Source organism: Rhinoderma darwinii, chromosome 2 (genome assembly GCF_050947455.1).
Source record: "Rhinoderma darwinii isolate aRhiDar2 chromosome 2, aRhiDar2.hap1, whole genome shotgun sequence".
Lineage (NCBI taxonomy): Eukaryota > Metazoa > Chordata > Amphibia > Anura > Rhinodermatidae > Rhinoderma > Rhinoderma darwinii.
This window is the reverse complement of record NC_134688.1, coordinates 352,274,444-352,291,444: the sequence shown is the minus strand read 5'-3', so window position 1 is coordinate 352,291,444 and position 17,001 is coordinate 352,274,444. Positions and strand designations below refer to the sequence as shown.

Sequence of the window (17,001 nt, the reverse complement as noted above, 5' to 3'; positions counted from 1 at the left end):
GGCACGCTTGTGGATGGATGTAAATCAGCCATGTTGTATTTTATGATTTAAAAGACATTGAAATAGCATTATAGCACTCCACATATACCACGTCACTGTGCCTTTGTCTTTTACATTTAGTGCCCTCCTCCTTTGTTTGTCACCCATGTCTTAAAAATTATACTCCATGACAGCAAAGCGGAGAAGGATGCAAAAAGTGTTTTTTTTTCATTTATTTCTCCTAGGTAGGTAGGAAAAGCTAGGAACGAAAAACATCCCAGCTGGTTTCCTTTCACATCTTGACCTCTTCACTTACATCTTTGCCTGTTTTTACCTACAAATAAACTGGCCACACTGGTACGACCTGATATCAGTCCAGGTGCAAAAACAAAACTTTAGCTGACAGAGGAACATTGTAATGACATATAAAGGGGACCATCAAGCGCAATGCCCTCTTGTTCTGTTAAGTAGGGGTGTGGTGGCATGAGCCAGCACCACCACTTAAAGGGACCATGTTGATTCGTGCTATGAGTAAAGAATTTATCTTTTTTTTTATTTATGATGATACCATTACATTGCGTTGTTAATATTAACACTACTAATATTGTAAACAATGGTGGCTGTACGGAGGCACTTAGTGTCCTCGCGGGTTCCGTACTATGGAGCTGTAGGCCCTACATGCTTACTCTTTGAAATGACTGTTTTTTATTTTATTATTCACCTGTTTTCAGCAGCCATTACAACAGTGTCTTAAGAGCAAACTTATTGCGCCGTATTGCGCCTATTGGATGTAATTTTTAATGCTTTGGTAAATAGAGGAATACTGGATGACCATGCTCCGAGTCTACCAGGGAAGAGCTACTGGAATAGTAAATTAAAATGTTATCTGAATAGCAAAGAGATAGAACGCAAAACATCTACTCTAAATAAATAAAAAAAATATTCATTCTTTCAAAACAAAGCTATTATTTTTAGTTAGAAAAGAATTGCAAAAAAAAAAAAATTGGTACTTTTAATTATTCATATAATAAATGTGACATATTTTTTCTATCCCAGTGCGTGCTGGTTATGTCCTTCAATTTAGTTTTTTTTGTTATTTTTTGCAGTTATTTTCTTTTTTGTCTTAGTTGGATGGCACAGTGTAAAATTAATTACATTTCCTGGATTATTAATTAGATAGTGAATTTTTTATTCCTATTATTTTTAGTTATTCCAAACTTTAGCATTGTAATGTATATCCATATGGTAAAATAACTGAGAATCCATTTTCAAAATGGAAATACATTAGCATCATAGCTGGAGAAGTTGCAAATCCTCCAAGGCTTCCCTTCACATATGAGAGCAATAGTGTTGACTTTGACGGCTGCACACAGTAGTCTATAGGTTGCTGATTGATATGTATATTAGATTTCCCCAGGGTGGCCTGCATTATTTTTAGGTAGAGTTGCTTAGAAATTACAGTAGATGCAGGAATTGTTCTAAATAAAACCAGTACTCACCTGTTGAATCCCCTGCTGCTCCAGTGCCGATGAACTGGTGGTCCCCGCTGGTCTTTGATGTTTATTTGACGTGCCGTACATCCATGTGACCAGCGCAGCCAATAACTTGCCTGGAGCGGGAGGGGATTTTACATGTCACAGCTTTCTAATAACAAATATTACATTCCCAGGATCGCATAACCGCTCCTTCGTTCGTTCGGTCGATCAGGGCATCTTTGTCCATCTGAAACTAATTAGTAAGTGCTTTACTTTTATATTATAAGAGCAATGATGTTTTTTGTTTCTCAAGAGTCTGGTATATCCTCCAAAAAAACAACTCTTTTGGCACATGCTAATAAAGATTTTCAGAAAATAAAAAAGTGCCTATCTATTTTATTATAATGACATCCTGCCTAACACATTACAAATACACGAAGAGCATATGCTTTAATGGTATGTCCAGGATTAGAAAAAAGGGTCTGCTGATTTTCCAGAATCAGCGCCATATCTGTCCATGGGTATTACAGCTCATTCCGATTTTATTGTATGGAGCTGAAATGCAATACCAGACACAGCGCATGGACAGATGTGCACAAGCCCTTTAAAGATGTTGACCAGTCCCTAAAAATTGATGGCCTATCCTCAGGATAGGTCATCCATAGCTGATGGTCCTGAGTCTGAATCACCCACATGTATTTATCGTCAAATCACAGGTATTGCAGCCTTCAATGGGAGAAGAAGGCTGCAATACCTGTGAATCGCCGCAAAATGTGTGTCGGCAATTCACAGTGAGCAAGTAGAAATGAAGGGGAAGCAGCGCTCATATGAGCGCTGTACCCACTTCAAAACAGCTGATCGGCGGGGATCCCGGGAGTCGGACCCCAACCCATCAGCTATCGATGGCCTATCCTATCCATTAATTCTTAGGGACTGGACAATCCCTTTAATGCTGTAAACATGTGATTACACTTGCTTCTTAGGGTGTTCAAATTGTGCCTTGACTATATGTCACTAGTGGGCACCTGCACCAGAACATGGTATATGCTTGAGCGTTCACATGCATTGTAGAATATTTCCAGGTGTCCGCCCTGTAGCAAGGTGTAAACTGATTATAGATGAAGTTTACCATATTAATTTGCTCCTTGTGACATCCGTCCTGATGTTGATCATTTTATTAGGATTTTGCTTAGGATTCATGTTTTAGCTTGTATGAATGGCAGTCACACAAAAGATGTACACCCTTAGTTATTCAATATTAACAAGAAAGCCTTATTATCATTGCTGCACTGTCACACCCAGGAGAAATGGGCGCTCAACAGATGTCACACACAGGCTGGGAGTGGGGCTGCTACACGCAGCTAATGTCAAAGAAGACTGCACATTGTAGAATGTCAGTGTCACCAGCTTATAACACGTATGGCTGCAATGCCATAAACACCTGCATCAGGTGACGACATTGAGTCTCTGTGCGTGACATGCACAGGACATGTTGGTTGAAATAATTTTCACGCTGTCTTCTTCTCTATATGTAAAGATCAGCCTGCTGGAAAAACATAAATCTAATAGGTTTTTTGTATTGTTAGTGAAGAGTATGTGAGGAATCTGGAACCCTGCCGCCAGGATCCTCCATGCCTAGTCACACTATTTTAATCACGTGAGGTTCTACACAGTGAAATATGTCTACATAGTGTCCGAGAATGTTGTATGTTGCACGATTGGGTTAAGATACAGGTAGATGGAAGTTACCACACATACCTTGTATATTGTAGGTAGAAGCAACCTGCATATCCTACTACATTGCATATAATTTGTATAATAAATATAGATGTCTTTACAGTTTTTTTTTTTAATCGACTGTCCAATTGGACAGTAACTTTGGATATGATGTCAGAGTTGAATAGCTATATTTAACCCAACATCCTATCTCCTGTGGGATTCTGGCTGTAGTCATGGTAATGGATGTCGTCACGACTTTGAGGCTACTGCCCCCCTTCAGTGGCAATATGGGGAAAACAGTAGTCTAAGTACCTGTAATAAGGCGTCAACACAGTCTAAGTGAATGCATAATAATATAATAAAATATCACCTGGAATTTGCCTTGGCCGTTGCATAGCAACAAATCATTCACGCAATGGGTGACAACAGCCAGGGCCGGCTCCAGGTTTATGTGGGCCCTTGGGCGACACAGACTTAGTAGGCCCCTTTGCGAGGGAACGCTCAGTAAAATGGCAGAAAACGTCACTTTGTGCACCCATATAGACGTTAGGCCCTGTTTATGCCCCCATATAGATGTTAGGCCCCCAGTTTGCACCTCCATAAATTTAGTGTCCTCTGTAGATAGTGCAACACAGCCCCCCCTCCCAGGTAGTGCCACACCCCCCTTCCCAGGTAGTGCCACACAGCCCCCTTTCCTGGTAGTGCCACACAGCCCCCTCCCTGTACATAGCGCCATTGGGGCTCCCTTTAGGAATGGAATCCCCAGCCAGAGCATTGCCGATGCTGTGGCTGGGGATTCCGCTTCAAGAGAAGCCCCTGACATCACTGTCCATATAAGGATAGTGATGTCCGGAGCAGAGCTGAAGTCCTGGGCAGAGCACTAGTAAAGGCCCTGCTCCGGTACTCTGGCTCTGGGGAAGTCCCTGACATCACTGTCCATATATGGATAGTGATGTCAGGGGCAACCCCAGAGCCAAAGTCCTGGGCAGAGCGCTTTTAGCACTCTGCCTGGGATACTGCTCTGATACTGACATCACTTTCCATATATGGACAGTGATGTCTGGGGCTTCCCCAGGGCTGGAGTCCAGGGCAGAACGCTATTAGCACTCTGCCTGGGAGCCTGTAGCATTGTAAATAGCAGAGCGGGGAGATACCTCCCTGCTCTGCTATAGCGTTCAATAGTATCTCCGTCCTAAGGACGTAGATATGATTGAATGTAGCGTCGCTACCGCTGTAGCAGCCATAGTGGCTGCTACCATCGCCACCGGGCATGGGGGAGGGGTCGTGGCGACGGGTGGCACGGGCCCCCCATGCTGCGGCCCTATGGCAGCTGCTATGGCTGCTTCAGTGGTAGTTACGCCGCCTCCTAGACAGGGACTTCCTCTAGAAGCAGAATCCCCGGCAAGACTCTGGCCGAGGATTCCACTCCTGGAGGAGCCATGATAGTAGCGTCAGCACCCGGCGGCCAAGTGGGTCTCCCCAAGGGTAGTGGGCCCCAGCACTTGCCTGGGTTCGCCGTTTGCTAACGTTGGCCTGACAACAACTGACATTCATTGTTTGTGTGATCTGCCGTTGTCACTGAGAGAAGATCATCCAGGCCACTTCCGATCTCCTGCAGATGACATATGGCTATTGTGAGCCCCATTGGGTAGAGGGATTGATGTGAGTGATGACAATCTCTGTACAGTGCTGTGGAATATATTGGTGCTATATAAGCAAAACTAAATAAATACACAGCTAAACCTTATGAGTAGCGCTCATGCACTAGGCAGCAATGCTGTGAATTACGATAACTTTTATGGCGGCACAATCGATAAACATTAACAATAGTTTTATCGTTCATCTTCTTTATTTAAATTGGAAACACTGGAGTTTTACCGTATTTCCGAATATGTTGGCAAAAAATGCTGCAAAAAGAGAAATATTCCCTTATTCTAGCTAAATGGAAATTGGGAATAAATACACATCCACTCCCGTCACTGAATCAGCTTGAATTTTTAGATTAATGTGAAATGCCTTCTACATGAACTGGTATTAACCCGTCAGAGCAATGACTTACTGAACCGTACTGGTTAGATTTGGATTTCGGTGCATTTTGTATTTCGCTGGAATTCTTAACAATGTTGCAGAAAGAAATGCTATAGTGTGTACCAGGGCTGGATTAAGGTTGGTGGAGGCCTCGGGGTGCCCACCCTTTAATCCGGGCGTGATTCTACTGTAAGGCTATGTTCATAGGTTAAGGACTTTGCCTATGGCAAATCCGGAGTGGACTTTTTAGAAAATCCACGACAGAGATCCGCAGCTCACCCGCGAATTGTAGCCAGTGGTTCTGCCCACGGGTTAATCTCATTGTAATTCGACTTTTCAGCGTGGAATCCACAGCGTTCATTATTCCGCACAATGTTGTATAGAATATCCCATTCACATGCATCACCAGCGGAATGTGATTGTATTCTGTCAGGATTTAGGCAAGGAATCCGCACATAGAGTCCCGCACATAGATCAACCGATGAACGAGCAAACGCTTGTTCATCAGCTGATAGTATCATTAATGTAGACTAAAATATTATCATTGTCCTCACACCTCTCCCTGTATAAATAGGGAGAAATGTATGGGGGCGAACGATCGTAGTAACGAGCGCTCGTCCCCAAACATAGCTCCTTGTGAAAGGAGCAAACGAGCGCCGATCAATGAGCCTTCTCCTTGATCAGCTCTCGTTTACACGGCTCCTGTCGGGCCGTGTTAGAGGATCTTGACTCTACTTTAGTTACTGTCAGGATAAATGTCTGACCCATTACTTTACCTCACATATCACCAGATCTGACAACGTGTCAATAATATCAGCAGTGTTTTTTATAAGCTTTCCTTTTTAGGCTGTATATTTAGTGCTGCTTTAACACCACGGTTTAGAGACTTTGGGTTGTCATTATATTGTCTCTGTATATTTGATATGCCCAATAATAACCTGGCATTGAGAAAGTTAAGCTTATGTGATTAATGCCTAAACACGGGCCTTACCAGTGAATTGCTGACCCCTGAAATGACTAAGCCCTAGGGCACAGAGGGGGAGGGGGTCCTCCTACTCCCTCCCCAGCAAGAACCTGTACGGCCACTCCAGTCATGTGAGCATGGAGGACTGGGCACTTCTAGGACCATTAACCTTTCCATTGGAACATTGATTTCTGTGCACTTATATTGAGGCCGATTCTGGATACATTTATTGTGCGATATTGTTCTCCATCCCGCTACATTTATATCTGATGAGGCCATTTTATGCCGATATCATTTATTATGTGCCATGGTTTACATGAGTCATCTTCTATGTTGAAAAAGCCGCTGTAATTCCGTAACATAATAGGCATCCAGGGAATTTCAAAATTCAGTTTGCTGTGAATTCTGAGTGGCTTTTCCCCCCACTACATATGTATTACACTATCATTTATAGCGGATTTCATACGTCACGTCTGAACATGACCTTAAGGTATATGGACGTCATAGAGATTTCAATGTTCAGGACCCCCTCTATTAGCCATAGTGGAAAGTCGCCGTAGAGTGGCTCTAGCAGACATGGCCCCACCATTATTTCAATGGGCACCGGTTAGTACATTTCCCATATAGTAAGGGTGGATTCACACGAACGTGTATTGCGTCCGTGCGGGCCGCGTGGTTTTCACGCGCCACGCACAGACCAATACAAGTCTATGGGGCAGTACAGACAGTCCGTGCTTTTTGCGCAGCGTTTGTCCGCTGCGCAAAAAGCGCGACATGGTCAATATCTCCGCGTATTTCGCGCATCACGCCCCCATTGAAGTCAATGGGTGCATGAAAACCACGCAGGTCGCACGGAAGCACTTCCGTGCGAACTGCCTGTTTCGCGCACCAGCTGTCAAAAGGATGAATGTAAACAGAAAAGCACCACGTGCTTTTCTGTTTACAAACATCCGAATGGCGTGTCATAATGATGGCGGCTGCGTGAAAACCACGCAGCCGCGCATCATATGATGCTGCCTCACGGAGCAGGCAAGTGGCTTTTGCGCAGGCAAAACGCCACGTGTTTTGCCTGCGCAAAAACGCCACGCACGTCTGAATCAGCCCTTAGTGTGTAGGTGCGAGCAACTATCCCCTGCAATAATGGAAGAACACCAGAGGTTCCAACAGTCGGACCTCCTGCCATCAAGTCATTGTCAGGGGGCCGTTTTGCATTAGTGACAATGGTTATGTCTATTGCCCCCTTTTATCAGCCCCCACATCGCACTGTGTCTGTGAGGAGTTGTGAGGGGATTATTATATCCCAGCAGATTCTTTCCTGCCTGGGGCTGAAGGGTGAATAAGTTAGAACAATATTTGGTGAATATCCTGTATCACCCACCATGCGATTATAGAGTAGGGGAGCCAGTGCGGGCAGAGGTCTGAGGCGACATGGCCGGAAAGGTGACGAGATGCGAGTACATAGATTCGGGTGTGGTAGTGAGTCTGGTGTGAGACAGCCGTGCGTGAAGGACGCAGGTTGTAAACTCCCCCGGTAAGGGCAGGGATCACCTGGGCCATGTCGTGAGGAGAGGACTGCAGTGTGGAGGTAGGTGGACTGAGGAGTGTCACTGATAAGAGCGGGGAGTGCTCTGGTGGGTGGTGAGGAGGAGGAGGAGGACATGAGGCGGAGCCCGGGAGTTTCGCTGCTCGGGCGGTTCTCAGGATCAGTGTGAGCTGCGGGAGTGGAGCGGGTTGTCACTTGTCACCGTGCTGTCACTCCCCTGGGTACAGGTGACATGGTTGCGGCAGGCTGGTAACATTCTCCCCCGTGAAGCCCTGTGCTCTATGGACGTGTGATGTGGTACCGCTCCTGGACATTATTGGACTTCACCCCTGAGCTCGGTGTCTTGTGCCGCCCGCCTTCTTGTAAGTGCAGCCTTGTTCTGTGTGACTGTCTGTCCCGCCGCTTGTGTCCGGCTACCTGGCTGTTATACCCCGGCTATGGAGCGCTACCTATGTGTATTATTACCGTCATGACTTCACAGACCTCTACTGTTATTAGAATTCTAGCCGAGCTTGCAGTCCAATCTTTCTCATATACTTTTCACCACTTCCAAAATCTGTTTGCTGTCAATGAATGAAGCATTCTTGTTTACATTCTGAGGCTAAAAACCTGTCCTGACCATGTCAATCTGACACAGATGACCAGCAAGCAGGGATTTTGAAAATGGTGAGGAATTGAGGCATAGTGTATTAGAATCTTTTAAACTTTGATTAAGGTTTATAACTGGAAAAATGATCTGGTCATCAGGTCATCACATGTCTTGAGGTTTACCATAGACGTAATATTGTCGTAAAGGATCCACTGAGAAAATCCACGGCCAATGATTTATTGTACTTTCATCGATCATTCACGGCCACAGATCACAGAATACTTGAGGCAATTATAATCAATGATCAATACAAATTGTCAGACGTCTGATTGCAATTGGTTGTTTTCATCTTATGATTCCAATGTCTTCCTGCTAATTCTACATGTAAAGTGTTATGGGACAGTGTCACTTTAAATAAAGGGAACCTCCGATGCATATCAGCAGTTAGCACAGCGGACGCAGTTAGGACCCTATTTTAGGGCTGCTTTTCTCTACTTCTGCAGTCTCTGTAAAAAAAAGAGGCGTTTTTGGCACTGGTCCACTTCACAGTTTTTTGTAATGATTTTTAACGCTATAACGGCGTCAGAATCAGCGCAAATATACACACTTCAAATCTCCCTCCATTGACTTCAATGGGATGTAGAGGCGTTTTTTCCTTGGGTAGTTTTCGTCCGCTCTAGCGTTATGCCCTATCTTGGAGCGATTTCCACTTCTGAATCTCCATTGAAATCAACGCAAGGTGGATAAGAAAAATGTGGCGTTCATTTGGAGTGGTCTTTGACTAAAAACCGCGTTTGGTTTTTCCAGTTGCTAAATTTAACAAAACGTCTACATTTAAAAAAAAAACAAAAAAACGGTGTAAAACAAAGTGACAAAAACGTTTGCATTTTAAAATCTGCCTCAAAAATCCTTAAGGAATTTTACGGCAATTTTTTTCTGCTTGACAAAAATCGCTGTGTGCACTAACCCTAAGGGTATGTTCACACGCAGTGTTATCAGACGTAATTCGGGCGTTTTACGCCTTGAATTACGCCTGAAAAAACGCCCCTAATACGCCTACAAACATCCGCCCATTGCTTTCATTGGGAATTACGATGTTCTGTTCCCACGAGCCTTTATTTTACGCGTCGCTGTCAAAATACGGCGCGTAAAATGACGGCTCGTCAAAAGAAGTGCAGGACACTTGTTGGGATGTTTTTGGAGGCGTTTTTCATTGACTCCAAAACGCAGCGAAAAACGCAAGTTGTTAAAAAAACGTCTGAAAATCAGGAGCTGGTTTCACCTGAAAAAAGCTCCGTATTTTCAGACGTTTCTGGTCACTGCGTGTGTCTTGCGACTTTCCTCTTATCAACAGTGCTGTTCTAGCTGTCTAGATGCCTGTATTAGGGTATGTTCACACGACAGCGTCCGTAACGGCCGAAATTACGGGGCTGTTTCCAGGAGAAAACAGCCCCGTCATTTCAGCCGTAACGGCATGTGCAGGCGCTTGAACGCCGCGTCCATTACGGACGTAACTGGAGCTGGTTTTCCATGGAGTCCATGGAAAACGGCTCCATTTACGTCTGAAGAAGTGACATGACACTTCTTTGGCGCGGGCGTCTATTTACGCGCCGTCTTTTGACAGCGACGCGTAAATATACGCCTCGTGTGAACAGACAAACGTCAGCCCATTGCTTTCAATGGGCAGATGTTTGTCAACGCTTTCAAGCCGTAATTTCGGACGTAATTCCAGGCGTAAAACGCCCGAATTACGTCCGTAATTTAGCCGTGTGAACATACCCTAAAAGAGTCACCGTCTCATGCCCTGGATCATAGGTGTCTATAGGTATCAATCATTTCAGCGGAGCGTGACTGCAGGCCGGCCCACCCTCATCTGTCAGAGCTTTCTTCTTGGGATCTATGGGGGTGCCCACTGCTGCACCCCACTGATCCATCTCTTATGACTGATGACTGATCTATTTTCAGCATAGGTGTTAGCACTTATTGTAGGATTTCTTTTGGGAGGTTACACAATTGCCTCCTATGTTCTGGGCTTTCTTGCTATGAGCCCATAGATTAGTCTTATCACAGCCTCCTACAGGGAAATGTAACACCAGTACTTTACAAAACCTAATAGACATATCTTTGTATTATGTAAAGCAGATGGTGGTAGCGCTATGGCTGAAATGGTTAATAGGACAGTAAACAGTGCGTGTTTGTTTTCCTCTGTAAACATTGTTCCAAGGTCCCTGGTCCTTTCAGAAGAGAATGGAGCCTGTGATAGGGCTCAGTACAGCTGCTGGCGGGCACGGCTCTGGGTGCCCGCTCTTTGCTGGCTTCTATTTACCCCACTATATTACAGGCTATGCATAAATATTGACACCGTATTTGTTGATATTGTCAGGTTTTATTATTTTTAGCAGAAAGTTTTATTACATAGTAAATAACAGATTCTTCTTCCTGGATTTGCCTCTTTTTCATAATAAGATTTGGGATTTTACAGCAGGATTGAGTGTTTGTCCTGGGACCTGCAGCCTTCGGCATCCCTTTGGTATGTCAGGAATGGGACGGTGTTGTGGGATGTAACATGATACACAGATACCTTGACACACTGAGCACTGGATCTGACACAGACAAAACACAGGTATCTGTTGCGCTGGCATTCTTGTACTGCCGTCTATAGTGTAATATAGTATGCAGCGCAGTATACACACAGATATCAGAGCTCCCTTTGGTACCACACTGGCTGATTTTTTAGTGATTTTTTTCCTCCCAGTGGTAAGAAGGGATCCCATTACATAAAGTGATGGCATATTGATAGGAGATGCCATCACTTTTTGATCAGTTGGTCTCCGACTTCCGGGACCCCCAATGGTACTTCGAAAAGTTTCCCTCTGCGCTGTGCGGCCACCACCTGTGCAATGAACTGCAGCACGGCCCATTCACTTGAATGCAGTGGCAAAGCTATAGGGGTCGCAGTGGTCTCGGTTGCAGCCGGGCCCCTTACCCTCATTACCACAATAATGCTGACTGATCGATAGACCCAGCGATACAGAATAAAGTTATGTGTAGGGTTGCATGATGCATCGAAATATAGATACTATTTCGATGGTGTGCATCCTGAAACGGTTCGATACCGTTAATTCATGTATTTCGATTCTAAGCTGTGCGGTTGCACAGCCTAGTATTGTAACACATGAACACATGAATTTAGTCAGAGCGTAGCTGCGGCTGTGTAAGAGTATGTTCACACGGCCTATTTTCAGACGTAATTCGGGCGTTTTACGCCTCGAATTACGCCTGAAAAAATGGCTCTAACACGCCTACAAACATCTGCCCATTGCTTTCAATGGGTTTTCCGATGTTCTGTTCCCACGAGGTGTTATTTTACGCGTCGCTGTCAAAAGACAGCGCGTAAAAAAACGCCCGCGTCAAAGAAGTGCATGTCACTTCTTGGGACGTTTTTGGAGCCGTTTTTCCTTGACTCCATTGAAAAACAGCTCCAATAACACCCGTACAATACGCCGTGAAAAACGCGAGTAGTTACAAAAACGTCTGAAAATCAGGAGCTGTTTTCAGGCGAAATCAGCTCTGTAATTTCAGACGTATTTTGCTACTGCGTGTGAACATACCCTAATACAGCCATTGTCCCGCTTCTGACAAGTGTGCGGTCAGCATGATGTGATGCGGCCGGTGCTGCACTAATGAGCGGCAGCACTGAAGACAGAACATGGACGCACTGCAAAACACCCCCATCTTCTGTCTTCAGGGCCGGAGCCGCCTCTCGTTAGTGCAGTGCTGACCGAGCGCGCGGACTTGTTGTCAAGAGCAGGGTAATGGCTGTATTACACAGCCATAGCCCCGCTCTAATGGCGGAGATCAGAGAAACCTCTGATCTCCGCCGCTATTCCCTTGAATGCTGCGATCAAAGCTAACCGCAGCATTCAAGAAGAAAATGAGAAGGGGGATGCCCCTTGGATCGTCACAGCGAATCCCTGTGACGCAATCGAGGGACATACCATATATGGGCCAACAGCCCAGTGTCCATTGAAGGACCCCAGGGCTGTCTGACCATATTTCCTGTTGTTAGGGAATACTGAGGTATGTCCTAACAACTGCCTGTGTACTGGCATATAGATATGTTGCAGTATATTAAAGTTTAAAAAAAAAAAAAAATAATGTTAATATAAAAAATATTTTTTTTTTTACAATAAACATTAAAATAAAAGACTCCATACATAAAATACACATATTCGGTAACGCCGCGACCGTAATAAGCTGCACAGCAAATTTATAACGTCATTTATGATGTGTACGCTGTAAATAAAATAAAAACGGCTTTCTTTAACTTATTAATGTGAGGCACGAGGTGTTATGAGTTTAGTACCTCCATGTGCCTCACATTAATAGTCATTAACCCCATCATGTACAGCACACAATAACCCAATGTTGCAGTGAAAAACATGATGGGGTTAATTACTATTAATGTGAGGCACATTGGGGTTCAAAATTCATCACACCTCGTGCCTCTCATCATAACATAGAATTTTTGTATTATTATTGGAAAAGTATCGTTTCGGTATCGAGAATCGCAATACTACACAAAGTATCGGTATCGAAGTTGAAATTCTGGTATCGTGACAACCCTAGTTATGTGTGGGTCGCGGATGGCACCCTTGAATAGACATGAGGGGAGGGGTTTTGGGGAGAGCCAGTACTCACTTGGACCGCCCATTGTGCTGCCTACGCTGTCCTGCGCAGAGGGAGGAGGGGCTAAAAAAAGTGGAAGTCCGAGCCTGTCCTGCACCTCCTTTTCCTCCTAGACGTCCTGACCCGCGGCTTGCTGTCACAGAATTCAGCTTGCTAAGGCATAGCAACAAGCTAAGAAGCTGACTGCTATTACCATGCTCCCTGGCCCTTGCTGCCTGTAAGTAACTAACCACTGACTCCACTGTAGAAATTTGTTTTTTGCTGCATCGAAAAAAACAATAGACAGAGAATCAATGAATAAAAATATAAATACAAACATATACATAATTATATATGTAAATGTATGTTAAAGGGGTTGTATAGCTGAAAAAAATAGAAATCTGGCTGCTGTATATGATAAAATAACAAAACAGACAATATTCAGCTGTGATTTGCGACGCACCAGCGCTGATGTTCCCATGGGCTCTCGCTGGTCTCTTTTAACATGGCACTAGCGAAGCCTACTGGCTTGATGCTGCGATGTAAACCGAGCACTGCAGAGGGACCACAGGAGCATCTGCGCTATAGTGATGGGGGATTTAACAGATATTCTTTTTTATTATTTGAACACACAGAACGCTGCAATTTTTTTGAACAGCCGGACAACTCTTTTATCCATTGTCATCACATTATATATATATACACGTATATCTGTCAATTATCATAAAACAATGAATATAAGAGAATCCATAAGAACTTTCAGCATACTCCTCTTAATGTCATATTACGACGCCGTGTACAGGAGGCCATACGGGAGCAGTTTTGTCGTAACTGGTGGTGATTGAAGAAGGCCCCAGGAGGAAATTTTGCACCAGGGCCCATGAGCCTGTAGCTATGTCCTTGCACAGCGGTTTTTCGGGAGTGCTGCTGTGCAGAGAAAATCAGTGAATGGTGCTGCAGCCCCTTCAATCTCAGGATTGGTGTGGGTCTCAACAGTCAGACCCCCACCGATCAGAAAGTGATGGCATATCCTAGCGATATGCTATCACTTTCTGTGATGGGAAAAAACGCTTTAACAGTAGTAACCTGACAAATTGTCAAATCCTAGGACCCCTACAACCACCTATGTTGTAGTTTAGTTTAAAGGCCATGGACACCTTTGACATGGAAAAAAAATATTTTTAAATATGTTAGTGGTTACCTTGACTTATAAAAGTTGCACTTCTTCTTCTGTGGGTGTGTGCCTCCCGATAATACGTGCTAGATGTGAGGTCTGTGTGTCCGGGATGCTGCTGCCTTCACTAGCTCTCATGTATCAGTAACGTTTCATTCCTGTATTGGTTTCCTCTTCTACAGCTCATGAGGGATCTCCTCTTCCTTGGCATAATAGACACTGATGTTGAGGAGGGTGATCGAGCTGTTCCTGGTCGTTTAACCAATTAGATGCCGCGGTCAATTGCGACCGCTGCATCTAAGCCGCTGGAAAGAGGGGTGCGGCCCCCTCCGACAGCCCATTGGCCCTCAACGATACAATGGTTGTCATGGCAGCACAGGGTCCTAATGAAGGCCCCCAGGTCTGCCTTCCTCTGCCTGTTAAAGAGGCTCTGTCACCACATTATAAGTGCCCTATCTCCTACATAAGGAGATCGGCGCTATAATGTAGGTGACAGCAGTGCTTTTTATTAAAAAAAACGATCTGTTTTCACCACTTTATTAGCGATTTTAGATTTATGCTAATGAGTTGCTTAACCCCTTAATGACCGGGCCATTTTGCACGTTAATGACCAAGGATTATTTTTTGGTTTTTCACGGTCGCATTCCAAGAGTCGTAACTCTTTTTTTATTCCGTCGACATAGCCGTATAAGGGCTTGTTTTTTGCGGGACGAGTTGTATTTTGTAATTGTACCATTTTTAGATGCTTATAACATATTGATTAACTTTTATTAACTTTATTTTAGGAGAGAATTGAAAATAAGCAGCTATTCCAGCATTAATTTTCACGTTATAAATTTACGCCGTTTACTATGCAGCGTAAATAACATGTTAACTTTATTCTATGGGTCGGCACGATTACAGGGATACCAAATATGTAAAGGTTTTATATGTTTTTTCTACGTTTGCACAATAAAAACCCTTTTAGAAAAAAATTACTTGTTTTTGCATCGCCGCGTTCCAAGAGGCGTAACGTTTTTATTTTTCCGTCGATGTGGCCGTACGTGGGCTTGATTTTTGTGGGACAATGTGTAGTTTTTATTAGTACTATTTTGGGGTACATAGGTCTTATAGATTAACTTTTATTTTATTTTTTATGGGGGGAATGGGAGAAAAGAGAGAATTTTGCCGTTGTTTTTTGCGTTTTTTTTGGACGCCGTTCATCCGGCGGTTTAATTAATATGTTCATTTTATTGGTCAAGTTGTTACGAACGCGGGGATACCATATATGTGTATGTGTGATTTGTTTTGACCGTTTTACTAAATAAAACCACTTTTTGGGCCAAAAAAGTAGTTTTATTTGACTTTGACTGTAATTATTTATTTATTTTTTTCACAAACTTTATTTAACTGTTTTACTTTTTTTTTTTTAGTCCCACCAGGGGACTTCACTATGCGATGTGCTGATCGCATATATAATGCTTTGGTATACTTCGTATACCAAAGCATTATTGCCTGTCAGTGTAAAACTGACAGGCAACCTGTTAGGTCATGCCTCCGGCATCGCCTAACAGGCAGATGCTGAAGGCAGACCTGGGGGTCTTTGTTAGACCCCCGGCTGTCATGGAAACCCGACGGCGACCCGCGATTTGTTTGCGGGGGCGCCGATCGGGTGACAGAGGGAGCTCCCCCCTCTGTCAAACACATTAAATGCCGCTGTCACTATTGACAGCGGCATTTAATGGGTTAAACTGCCGGAATCGGCGCGCGCTTCGATTCCGGCAGTTGCAGCAGGAGCCAGGCTGAGTATAACAGCCGTGCTCCTGCTGCTGATCGCGTGGGTACAGTGACAGTACCCGCGCCATCACAGGACGGATATATCCGTCCTCCTGCGCGAACTAGCAGCTGCTGAGGACGGATATATCCGTCCTTCGGCGTTAAGGAGTTAATGCCCAAGTGGGCGTATTTTTACTTTAGACCAAGTGGGCGTTGTACAGAGGAGTGTATGACGCTGACCAATCAGCATCATGCACTCCTCTCCATTCATTTAGTCAGCGCATAGGGATCCTTTTAAATCGCTATGTGCTGTCTTATACTAACACATTAATGATACTGAAGTGTTTAGACAGTGAATAGACATTCAACGGGATGTCTATTCACAATCTCTGCACTTCGTTACTGTTTCTATGTGGTAGATACAGCAGAGGAAGCGTAATCTCGTTGTAACCTGTCACCTACAGCGTAATCTCGCGAGATTACGCTTCCTCTGCTGTAACTACCATAGAAACTGTAACGAAGTGCAGAGATTGTGAATAGACATCCCGTGGAATGTCTATTCACTGTCTAAACACTTCAGTATTGTTAATGTGTTAGTATAAGACAGCACATAGCGATCTAAAAGGATGTGATTTTTGACGGATCCGTTGCCCTAGCAATGGCAGTTCACAGACTGGGACATGTGACAAGTTCAAATAAAGTTCAATACCTTACGTTTTCTTAATGGAAACACGGAAGCGAAACGGAAGCACAGCGTCCGTTTAAAACGGAAACACGGATACCTGAACTGGGAACTGAGTACACACGGAAACTACACGGATACCAAAACGGACACACGGATGCGTCAGAAACGTCCGAGAAAATGGTGATGGAAGTGTGCATGAGGCCTAAGTATATTTCTTTTTAACCATTTCCCTTCTAGGGTTTTCAGGACTTTTTTCATAACATTTTAATTAAAAGTATATTATAATATTATTATAACCCCCAAACTAGGGCTGGGTGATTATGACCTAAATTAAAATCACGATTAATAAACATGTAACCTCGATTACGATTAATGAATGATTATTTAGGCCACGCTCCCTTTTACATACCACAACCCTATTT

General features: G+C 44.0%; 1 protein-coding gene across 14 annotated transcripts in view; it reads left to right on the top strand.

Annotated features, from left to right (window-relative positions):
- Positions 1–17,001, top strand: part of PLEKHA6 (pleckstrin homology domain containing A6) — a 181,026-nt gene that overhangs the window by 70,466 nt on the left and 93,559 nt on the right. Inside the window, exon 1 of one of the 14 annotated variants that reach the window (XM_075853732.1) lies at positions 7,867–8,070. The exons of the other annotated variants lie outside the window; for them this stretch is intronic. The gene's annotated coding sequence lies outside the window, so the exon portion shown is untranslated. Of the gene's footprint in view, positions 1–7,866; positions 8,071–17,001 lie in introns of those variants that run through there. 14 annotated transcript variants of the gene reach the window in all.